This window comes from Strix uralensis, chromosome 22 (genome assembly GCF_047716275.1).
Source record: "Strix uralensis isolate ZFMK-TIS-50842 chromosome 22, bStrUra1, whole genome shotgun sequence".
NCBI classification, from domain to species: Eukaryota; Metazoa; Chordata; class Aves; order Strigiformes; family Strigidae; genus Strix; species Strix uralensis.
In genome coordinates, this window is record NC_133993.1 from 4,716,642 (window position 1) to 4,727,224 (window position 10,583).

Here is a 10,583-nt window from a genome sequence, read left to right on the forward strand (position 1 = left end):
GGCAGTATAGGTTCAAACCCCAGCAGAACAACGCAGACAGAGGGGAGGCAACAACAACCAATCACAGAGGTGAGCTGAGGAAGGAGACAGGGAAAGACAAGGACTGTGGCACAACCTCATGTACGGGAGCTCACAGCATCCATCTGAGGATGGCTGGAGATTCTTCCTAAGAACCCCCACTTCAAACAGCCCCACCGGAGTGACCCAGACTGACATCACTTGCTTGCTGTGAAAACATCCAACACTTGAGCTGAGTCTTCTGCCAGCACTGCTGCATTCCTGCCCTAGAAATCCTGGGGCCTTTCATCCCAGTGCTCAGAACAAGCCTTCACTGGGGAATGGGCATGGCACAAACCTGGAAATGAAAAGGAGCAGTGCAGGAAATGAAAGCACAGCCCATAGCATTAGCTGCGATGGTTTGCATTCAAGATGAGCTTGTCAGAAAACTGTTACCTCTGCAAAGGTGCCTCTGGTCCTGCGGCAGTGAAGGGCAGGTATAAAAGGCAGCCCAAGTCCCTGCTCTCTCATGCACTTCTCTTGGCTCCTTCTGCTTGGGAACCAGGTGAGTCTGAAGCCCCTTCTTGTCCTCTTCCAAAGGGAGATCTGCACTTGAGAGACATCCCAGCTGATATTGCTCTGTCCTGTCGTGGGGTTTGGATCTTCTTGTCATGACAGAGGGAAATGAGGACAAGATCTGCTTACAGAGAGTCTGGGAGGCTAAGATATTTCTGATGTATGAATTAGGAGAGAGCCTCCCTGGGCCAGGCTGATCTTTGTATGGCAATGAAGACCATGTGGCTGCTGGCAGAGCTTCCATCTCCCACCTCAACAGTGGCCTTGGCTTCTTCGTAACAAGATAACCAGTCAGCTCCTCACCAACCCTTGTGCTCTGCTTCCTCCCTGCCCTCTCTCCCAGGTGCACCTCCACCCTCAGAGACATGTCCTGCTACGACCAGTGCCTGCCATGCCGGCCCTGCGGCCCGACCCCGCTGGCCAACAGCTGCAATGAGCCCTGTGTCAGGCAGTGCCAGAGCTCCACCGTTGCCATCCAGCCCTCCCCCGTGGTGGTGACCCTGCCCGGACCCATCCTCAGCTCCTTCCCACAGAACACCATTGTGGGCTCCTCCACCTCCGCTGCCGTTGGTAGCATCCTCAGCTGTGACGGAGTGCCCATCAACTCTGGGGTTTTGACCTCTCCTGCATTACCAGCCGCTACTGTGGCAGAAGGTACCCCCCCTGCTAAAGGTGCTGGAAATGCCTGGAGGAGACACCTGGAGGAACTCAGAGCATGTTACTGGGCAGAGGATTAAGATTTTGGAGGTTGTTTTCAGAATAGCTGAATCGTTTTGCCTTTCTTTCCATTTTCTTTGTTTACTGCCTCCCCTCATGCACCACAGTGACAGCTATGTAATGCCATCTATCTCATCTTCCTCCTCCGGACAGGCAGGCAGACATCATGCAGGAACTTCTCTATGGCCAAGGACTGCAGTTTCTCAGCTGCCCCCAGGGCTCGCTGTGCTGCTGACCTCCACTTGGAGTGACTTTGTTTCCTTCTTTGGACTCATTTAAGTTCTGCTGCATTCAAGCCTGGCCTCCATGTGGTCCTTCCCTGTGTGGACATGCCCCAAGCCTCCAAAGGAGAAGGGTGTTGCTCTGGGTGCAAGGGGGTGAGGGCACAAGGAGACCTTGCCTTGTTGTGTCCCTGTGCACAAATGCCCAGAAAGGCAGGAGGCTCTGAGGGCTCAGCAGCCCCATCAGCTCCTGAGCAAGAGCGTTCCTCTTGCTATGGCTGGAGCTGCACTGCCTTGGCAGGGGGTTGGCTTTGGGCTCTGAAAGGTGATTTGCTTTGCAGAATGGCAAGAGTGGTAAAGAAAGGAATGGCCCTTGGGATGGCCCAGAGCTGCTACTCCACCTTCCTCTGCCCTCCACCACTCAATCTAGGGGTCATGGCCAGCACACATGGATGGGACTAGCAGGGAAAAGTCACCCATGCTGCTGAATGTCTTGAGGCTGGAAATTGGAGCTACACCTGTGGGAGCTGAGGGTAGTCAGCACAGAAATGGGGACAGTGAAACAGTGTATTTCTGAGGGGGATCTAATTGCTCTGAGACAGAGTGTGCAGGAGAACATGAAGATCAGTGAGGACAAGGGTGCTGGGTGCACTTCCCAAGAGAGCTGTGGGTAAGCGCAGAGCTCTTGACTGCTTCATTGGTCCCTCCAGAGAGTTTGTGCTCAGGAACTGGCTGCCATTGTGGGGAGAGAGGATTTTATTACATGTAAATCTCATCCCTGTTGTTCGGTGGAAATGTGTCTTGGCAGCCACTACTCTCTCATATGCTATTTCCTATATGAACATCCAGATGCCTTGACAGCATTCTCCTGGCAAAACTGACTGCTTGGGGCTTGGATGGGCACATGCTTCACTGGGTAAAAAACTGGCTGGATGTTCAGGCCCAAAGAGTTGTGGTGAACGGAGTTAAATCCAGTTGGTGGCTGGTCATGAGTGGTGTCTCCCAGGGCTGGGTTTTGGGGCCACTCCTGTTTAACATATTTATTGATGATCTAGACGAGGGGATCGAGTGCACCCTCAGTAAGTTTGCAGATGACACCAAGTTGGGTGGGAGTGTTGATCTGCTCCACGGTAGGGAGGCTCTGCAGAGAGATCTGGACAGGGTGGAGCGATGGGCTGAGGCCAACTGGAGGAGTTTCAATAAGGCCAAATGCTGGATTCTGCACTTGGGCCACAACAACCCCCAGCAGCACTCCAGGCTTGGGGAGGAGTGGCTGGAGAGCTGCCAGTCAGAGAGGGACCTGGAGGTGTTGATTGACAGCCGGCTGAACATGAGCCATCAGTGTGCCCAGGTGGCCAAGAAGGCCAATGGTATCCTGGCTTGTGTCAGAAATAACGTGGCCAGCAGGGACAAGGAAGTGATCTTACCCTTGTGCTCAGCACTGGTGAGGCCGCACCTCGATTACTGTGTTCAGTTTTGGGCCCTTCACTACAAAAAGGACATTGAATTACTTGAGCGTGTCCAAAGAAGGGCAACAAAGCTGGTGAAGGGTCTGGAACACATGTCGTACGAGGAGCGGCTGAGGGAACTGGGGGAGTTTAGTCTGGAGAAGAGGAGGCTGAGGGGAGACCTCATTGCCCTCTACAGCTACCTGAAAGGAGGTTGCAGAGAGGGGGGATGAGTCTCTTTAACCAAGTAACAAGCGATAAGACAAGAGGTAATGGCCTCAAATTGCGACAGGGAGGGTTTAGACTAGATATTAGGAAACATTTTTTTACAGAATGGGTTGTTAGGTGTTGGAATTGGCTGCCCATGGAGGTGGTGGAGTCCCCATCCCTGGAGGTGTTTAAGAGTCGGGTTGACATAGCGCTGAGGAATATGGTGTAGTTGGGAAGTGTCAATCTTAGGTTAATGGTTGGACTGGATGATCCTCAAGGTCTTTTCCAACCTAAACGACTCTGTGATTCTATGAAAAGTGTTCAAGTGGAAGAATGGAAATCCCCACACCCCTGTCCTTTATCAAGACGGAATTATGGCTCATGAAGCACAGCTCAGAACAACTGAAGGACAAAAGCTTTATAAGGGGATGTCACTCGCATGTCTGAAATTTTTTTCCCTAGTCATGCTGCTAATCACCATCATCATCATCCCATATAGACCTCCTATGCTACCACACTGAACCTTGTAACAAGCAGAAGGTACCTCAGGTCCTTGGCAATGATGATACCATCTGCAATTGTCCTTGTAGGAGAGGGAGGGATGGCATTGTTTCTGACAGATGAGTAAGGCCTTTGGCCAAAGCACTGCCAAAATGCTGCAACTGATTCTTGGCATGACCTCTGGTTTGCCGGCCCGACTAAAGAGCTCTTGGAAAGGTAGGAAAAGAGCTCAGGATCCATGCAGGCTTTACACTTCAGCCTAAGGGCATTTGTGCCAGAGGTTGGGGGGTTTTACAGTGATTTATACCATCAACAGAGCAGCAGCTGTTCTTAATCCTGTGCTGTACACCTTGATTTGCACCCTATGAAACAAGTACATGAAAGTTGCTTGTGTTTGTTCACTGTCAACACTGGCCAGGTGGTCATGTCTGACAGCTGAAATGCTGACGAGATCTGTTTCCATTTCAAGAAAATGCTCTAAAAGCATGACTGACCAAAATGGGATAATCCATGTGTGGGTGGGACGTGCACAGTGTCCTGTGCCCTGGCAAGGGGGCAACACATTGTACTGTGCTGTGGGAGTGACTGACTATGGCCGTGGGTTACCCAAGGAGGTCACTGATCTTCCCTCTTTAGAGATACTCAAAACAACCACCTCAACAGTCCTATGCAACTGGCTCGATGTGGTGCTGCTTGAGCAGGGGGGTTGGACCAGATGACATCCAGAGGTCCCTTCCAACCTCAACTCTTCTGTGATTCTCTCATTCTGGGAGAGCAGCTGATGTAGAGCAGCTCAGGGTTCCCAGCATCTGAAGGCATGTAAGGTTATCTATACTATCCTCTCTTTCTTTCTAACTTTAACACTAATTAATCAGCATTTTAAGGAATGCTTGGAAGAGGCTGAGTACCTCTCTTTCTGGAACCAACCACTCTCATTTCTGTTGCCCCAGTCTCACTGTCTGCAGTCTGTGTGGAGTCTGGCTTGTCCCAGGGGACACCACGCTCTGCTGCTGTGTGAATACACCACTGAGGCACCATTTCCTTTACAGAGCAGGGGCCTGTCCCCCACCACCACATCTCCCTTCAGGATATCACTAAGCACAGCTGGGAACATCTAAGGCTGTAAGAGTTGTTTGACTTGTAATGTGGTGATTCTTTGTGGCTGCAGCAATATGGATGTTCTCTGGTTTTTATGTTATCCCTGAGACACAGACTTGGGACACGGAGAGGCTCAATGCCTGGCAAGACCATGGCAGCTTTGTCTCACTTTTCTAGTGAGAAAACCCCTGACTGAAGCCCAGTCAAACCCTTGAGCTCACTAAAGCTGATGGGAATGGCCAGGAACCGATTCACTGCCTTAACTGTAGGGCCTGAAGGACTTGCCTAGGACTTGTCATCGCAAGAGGCTGAGAGCTGGCATTGAACTTCCTGGTTGTCAGTGCTGTGTGTGCATGTTCATGCTCACATACATGTTCTTCTGGCTGTGCTCACGTGTCCATTTGCACATACGTGTGCCTGTGTGTGCCTGGGGCAATGCACAGGCAAGCACAAGTGTGCGCAATTACCAGCTGCGGGTGTGTTTGTGCACATCTGTTGATGAGGTTGTATGTGTTTTATCACATGCACGTGTCTTCATGCAGGTGAGCATGGACGGGTGTGACATTGGTCTGCAGATATGTAAGTGTGTGGGCACAGGTGTGTGTGGGTATGTGCTTTTATGTGTGCACATCGCTGTACATGAGCATGCAAGTAAATTTGTTTGCATACCCATGGGTGCAGGAGGATGCATATATGTCAGCATGTGTGTTGAATATCTGTGTGTACATGTTGGTTTGTGGGGTGGCTGTGCTTGTGTCTGCTCATGGGCTCCTTTGGAAACCTGTGTGCACACACCTCTTTGTAAGGGCACAGATATGACACATGTCTGTGTGTGTGCATGCCTCTGTGTGTGTGCGTACCTCGGTGTGGGTATAGGTGTGCATGTGTGTGCACCCATGAGGGTATGTCAAAGGTCTTGCTGAAATCCAGGCACACCCCAGCCAGTGCCCCTCCCCTTCCCCACAGTGCAAGAGACCTCCTCACAGAAAGCAATGAGGTTGTTAAGGTGTAGTTTGTCCTCAGTCAACTCATGTCAGATGCTCCCGAGCCGGGTCTTGAGACCTTCATGAGTTCAGGAAGAGCTTCTAAGAGTATTTACTCCATCTGCATTCCAGGGACAGAGTAGAAACTGTACTGCCAGCTCCCTGAACACCTTTGGATACAACCCAAGAGCTCCTTAGTTCTTTCTTCTTCTACTGTGGGTGTTGTTTCATTCCGAGAGTCTGCGGGAAGGTTCAGGGATATGGTGGGCTTGAGGAGAAGCCATATCAATAAAAACTGAGCAGAAATAGGCATTGAGTACATCAGTTTTTTCCTTGTTATTTGTCACTAAGTCCTCTTCCTCACCGAGCAATGAGCCCTCATCTACTCAGCCTTCCTTTTGCTGCCAATAGGCTCAGAGGTACCTCTACTGATTCCCTTCACTTCCCTTGCAAGTATCCACTCCAGTTGTGTTTTGGCTTTTCTTGACTCACCTTTTGCACACTGCAGGGACAATCCTTGTGCTGTGAGGAGGCTGTCTTGAAGGTTAGCCCCCACTCCTGGGACCCTCTGGGCTCCAGGGCACTTTGCCATGGCATCCTGCCAAGCAGAAATTTTCCTGATGAGACTAATCCGTGCTCTTCTGAAGTCAGGGGCAGTAATCCTCCTGTTTGTCTTGGTCAGTCCTCTGAGGATCCTGAGCTCCACAGTCTCCTGGTCAACTGCAGGCAAATCTGCCCTTGAACTTTACATCATCCAACAGTTCTTCCTCATTTGTGAGTAGCAGGTCTAAGAGGTCCTCTCCCTTAATCCATTCATGGATTGCCTGCATCAATAATTTGTATTCCATACACCCCACGTATGTCCTGTTTCACTTGTGCCCAGCCATTTTCCTCCTGCAGGAGATACTGAGGTGGTACCAGGTGAGTACCAGGCCCTGTGACTGTGAGGTTTTACCCAATTGCCTGACAAAGGTGTCATCTGCCTCCTCTTCCTGATCAGGATAGTGTGGCAGTCACCTAAGTACACCACCACCTACGCCGTAGAGGAAGTCTGAGAGACACCCCTGGCATGCTGTTCCCCCGTGCATACCTCTTCTACCCTTGTGACATCCCTGCTTTTCAGTCTGTGGGAGACCTCCCCCTCCATACCTACTTTAAACTCCTCCATCCCAGTTTAGCAGGGATTTGGAAAGACACTCTTGTCTCACCTTGCCAGGCACATTCCACCCCTGACCAGTAGTCTTCACTCGTCCAAGAAGGTCATCTGGGGACAGAAGCCAGAGCTGTGCGGTGCTGCTGCAGCCTCCTGCTGCCATGCACGCTGACCAAATGAGCTCTTCCACATGAGGGAGAGGGAGTCTCTTCTGACTTCTCTGACATGCTTTGGATCTTACTCTTAGTAAATATGCACCTCACTCTTAGAAAATTTAGGTAATTAAGGGGTTCTGAGTCAAATGGAAGAAGATCCCTTCAGGGTATATGTCCTTTAACCCTGTGGGACCAACTCAGATTCCAGCACATCCTTGTGTAGAGTCTCTTTCAACCCAGACTCACTTACCAGCATAATTCATAGACCCACAGAATCATAGAAGAGTTTGTGTTGGAAGGGACCTTGAAAGATCATCTAGTCCAAGCCTCCTGCCATGGGTAGGGACACCTTTCAATAGGTCAGGTTGCTCAGAGCCCCATCTTCCAATGCAAAACTTCCAATGATGGGCCTTCCTCAACTTCTCGGGTCAACCTCTGCCAGTGTCTCAAAATTTTCTACCTGCTTTCAGTTTAAAGCCATTGACTCTTTATTACTACAGGCCCTTCGAAAACATCTTTCTCTGTCTTTCTTATAAGACCCCTTTAAGAATTAAAAGACCTCAAGAACCTCTCCCCAGAGCCGTCTCCTCTCCAGGCTGAACAACCCCACCTCTCTCAGCCTTTTCTCATAGGAGATGTGTTCCATTCCTCTCATCATTTTCGTGGCCTCCTCTTTCCCTCAGTCAGGGAAGAGACATCAGCTCCCACACGGGACTTATCCCACCCCAAAGCAGATGTACACGACAAATGGAATGAATCCTCTTTCTGTATACACTGATCGTGCCCTTGACCCATGGTGGCCTCTGAACTCCCCAGCGAGCATAAGCTCAGAGCAAGGTCAGCCTACTTGGTCACATCTCCATGGCTTGCTTCATCATGTGATCAGGAATGAACCCACAGGCTGTCCTACCAGCACCTACAAGCACCTCCATCCCATGCCTAAAGCCCACATCCATGTCCACAGTACTCAGGGACAAACAGAGAGCAGGGAAAGGGTTTTTGTGGGGTGAATGGGCTACAAGCTGGGCACCTTACTCTCATCAGTTACATTTCCCGCTCTCACCAAGCACAGATCTGTCTTCAGCCTCCTTCAGCCATACGGAACCCTTGGAAACAGGGCTTGGAGAAGATGACTCTCTGCAGTCCAACACCTGTGTGGACAGTGTATATGTCTCTCTTTGGCTGTTTTGAGTCTTCTGAACTAACTCTGAATGACTAGAGGTCTAGATTTGTGTGTGTGTGTGTGTGTATCTGCACATATTCTTTGTCTGTGTGTGCTGTCTAAGCCAGCTGTTTAGTCTACCTTGAGTGTCCTTTATTGGACTCCGCCAAGATGTAAGGGAAGTCATACTGACATGTCTTGCTCCGGAAATGCTTGGGCCTCTCATCCTGTGATGCAAAAGATGCCTTCACTGGGGAATGTACCTGACATCAAGCAGTAAATGAAAAGACAGCGATTCTGGAAGCCAAAACACAGCCCATAGCATTAGGCGGGATGTTTTACATTCAGGATGAGCTTGTCAGAAAATAACCACCTTTACAAGGGACGCCTCTGTCAGCCTGGGGCAGTAAAGGTCCAGGATAAAAGCCAGCACAGCTCCTCGCTCTCTCATCCACTTCTCTTGCCTCCTTCTCCTTGAGAACCAGGTGAGTCTGAGGCCCCTTCTCTTTCTCTGCTTTCTCACAAAGGAGGTCTCACTTCAGTGAACCTGTCAGCTGAGACCGGCCTTGTTCTGATAAAAGATCGTGGGGCTGCTTGTCATGTGAGAGGGGAGTGGGGAGAGGTTAAGCTTGGAGAGAGGCTGGAACAGTAGTGAGGAGGCTTCTGGACTCAGGGGTAGACAGTAGCCACATAGGAGCTGGTGGCTCTTTTTGGTCCGTGGCAGGATGAGTCCAAGAAACCCTCATACATCTCTGGACAGACTCCACCTTCAGGCACTGCATGATCTTTGGCTCTCTCATGGTGTGGTGACAAGCTGTGCCTCGCACATCCCCATGTTTTTCTTCCTCCCTGCCCTCTCTCCCAGGTGCACCTCGGATCCCAAGACATGTCCTGCTGTGACAAGTGCCAGCCCTGCGAGCCCTGCTGCCGGCCCTGCGGCCCAACACCACTGGCCAACAGCTGCAATGAGCCCTGTGTCAGGCAGTGCCAGAGCTCCACTGTTGCCATCCAGCCCTCCCCCGTGGTGGTGACCCTGCCCGGCCCCATCCTCAGCTCCTTCCCACAGAACACCGTTGTGGGCTCCTCCACCTCCGCTGCCGTTGGCAGCATCCTCAGCTGTGACGGAGTGCCCATCAACTCTGGGGGCTTTGACCTCTCCTGCATTACCAGCCGCTACTGCGGCAGAAGGTGCCCTCCCTGCTAAAGCCACTGGTGACAACCTGGACAAGGACCCCCAGGAACCCAGAAGCTCATGCTGGACTGAGGACAGAGCTCCTGGCCAGTGATTTCAGAGAGGCTGAGCATCCTTCCAAGGGAGGGCTGCGGCGTCTCTCTGATAACATGGCCAAAGTCTAACTCCTCTGCCTTCTACTCCCTCCCATCTCTTTCTTCTCTTCTGTTCTTCTGAGCTGTAAGACCCCAGGAGCCAAGCTGGGGAATCTGCTGGCCCCTCTCCCTCCACGCTCATGGATCCCTTCTGGGATCTCCACCGTGGCCGATGGGCACAGACATTTGGCAGCTGCTGGTGCTCTCCCTGCTCTGGCCGCCTCCTCTCAAAGTCCTTATTTCCCTCTTCAGAGTCATTAAAGCTTTCTGCATCCCAGCCTCTGCCTCCACATAATCCTTTTATTGGTGGGCATTGTATCGAGTTGCTGAGGAAGAAAGGCATTGTCTTGACTGGTGGGGGATAAGGTGGGGGCTCAAGCAGATGTTTCATCATTCGGAGAGGAAGGGGAGGATGGGACACATGGCAGTGGGGCCCTTTCAGGCACTGTGTCTTGGAGCTGAGGAAGACATCCCTGGTGCCTCCACAGCCAGTGGCAATAGGGCTCTGCCTTCTGGCATCTCTGCTCAGACACAGGCCCTTGGCCTCAGAGCATGACCTTCAGAAAGGGAACATGACTGCTGCTATTCTCTAGAGAGTAGCCCAATTCTGCTTGAGGCTCTGATTGGTCAGTAGCTCACAAGTTTGTGCAGAAGGGAGTTTTTCTTGCTTTAGTGCTGCGAAAAGAAGCTCAGCCAAAAGATGTCTGCAAAGGATGCAGGAGAAAGGGTAATGTGAGAAAAATCCTTTAAAACAGCCGCAGCACTTCTCCTAATCTTCCCAACTGTCTCCAGAACGAGAGGGTATGACCTATGCTCAAGGGCTGGGATAGCGAGGACAGGTCACCTCTACACCCTCCATCCCCCAAAGAGTTCACTGCACAGCCCAGCAGTTACACTGTCCAAAGGACTAAGATGACCCTAAGGTTGATGTTGAAATCAGCCTGTCCAGCCCTCACACCAGAGCCGTCCTGTCACTCACACACCCCCAGCTCCCACCAGACGGGGCACCCCAAGGACAGCAGCCAGTGCCCAAGCC

General features: G+C 51.3%; 1 pseudogene; it reads left to right on the forward strand.

The window, feature by feature from the left end:
• The first annotated feature begins 429 nt into the window (after window positions 1-429).
• Window positions 430-9,902, forward strand: LOC141953697 (feather keratin Cos1-2-like; annotated as a pseudogene).
• The last annotated feature ends 681 nt before the right edge of the window (window positions 9,903-10,583 follow it).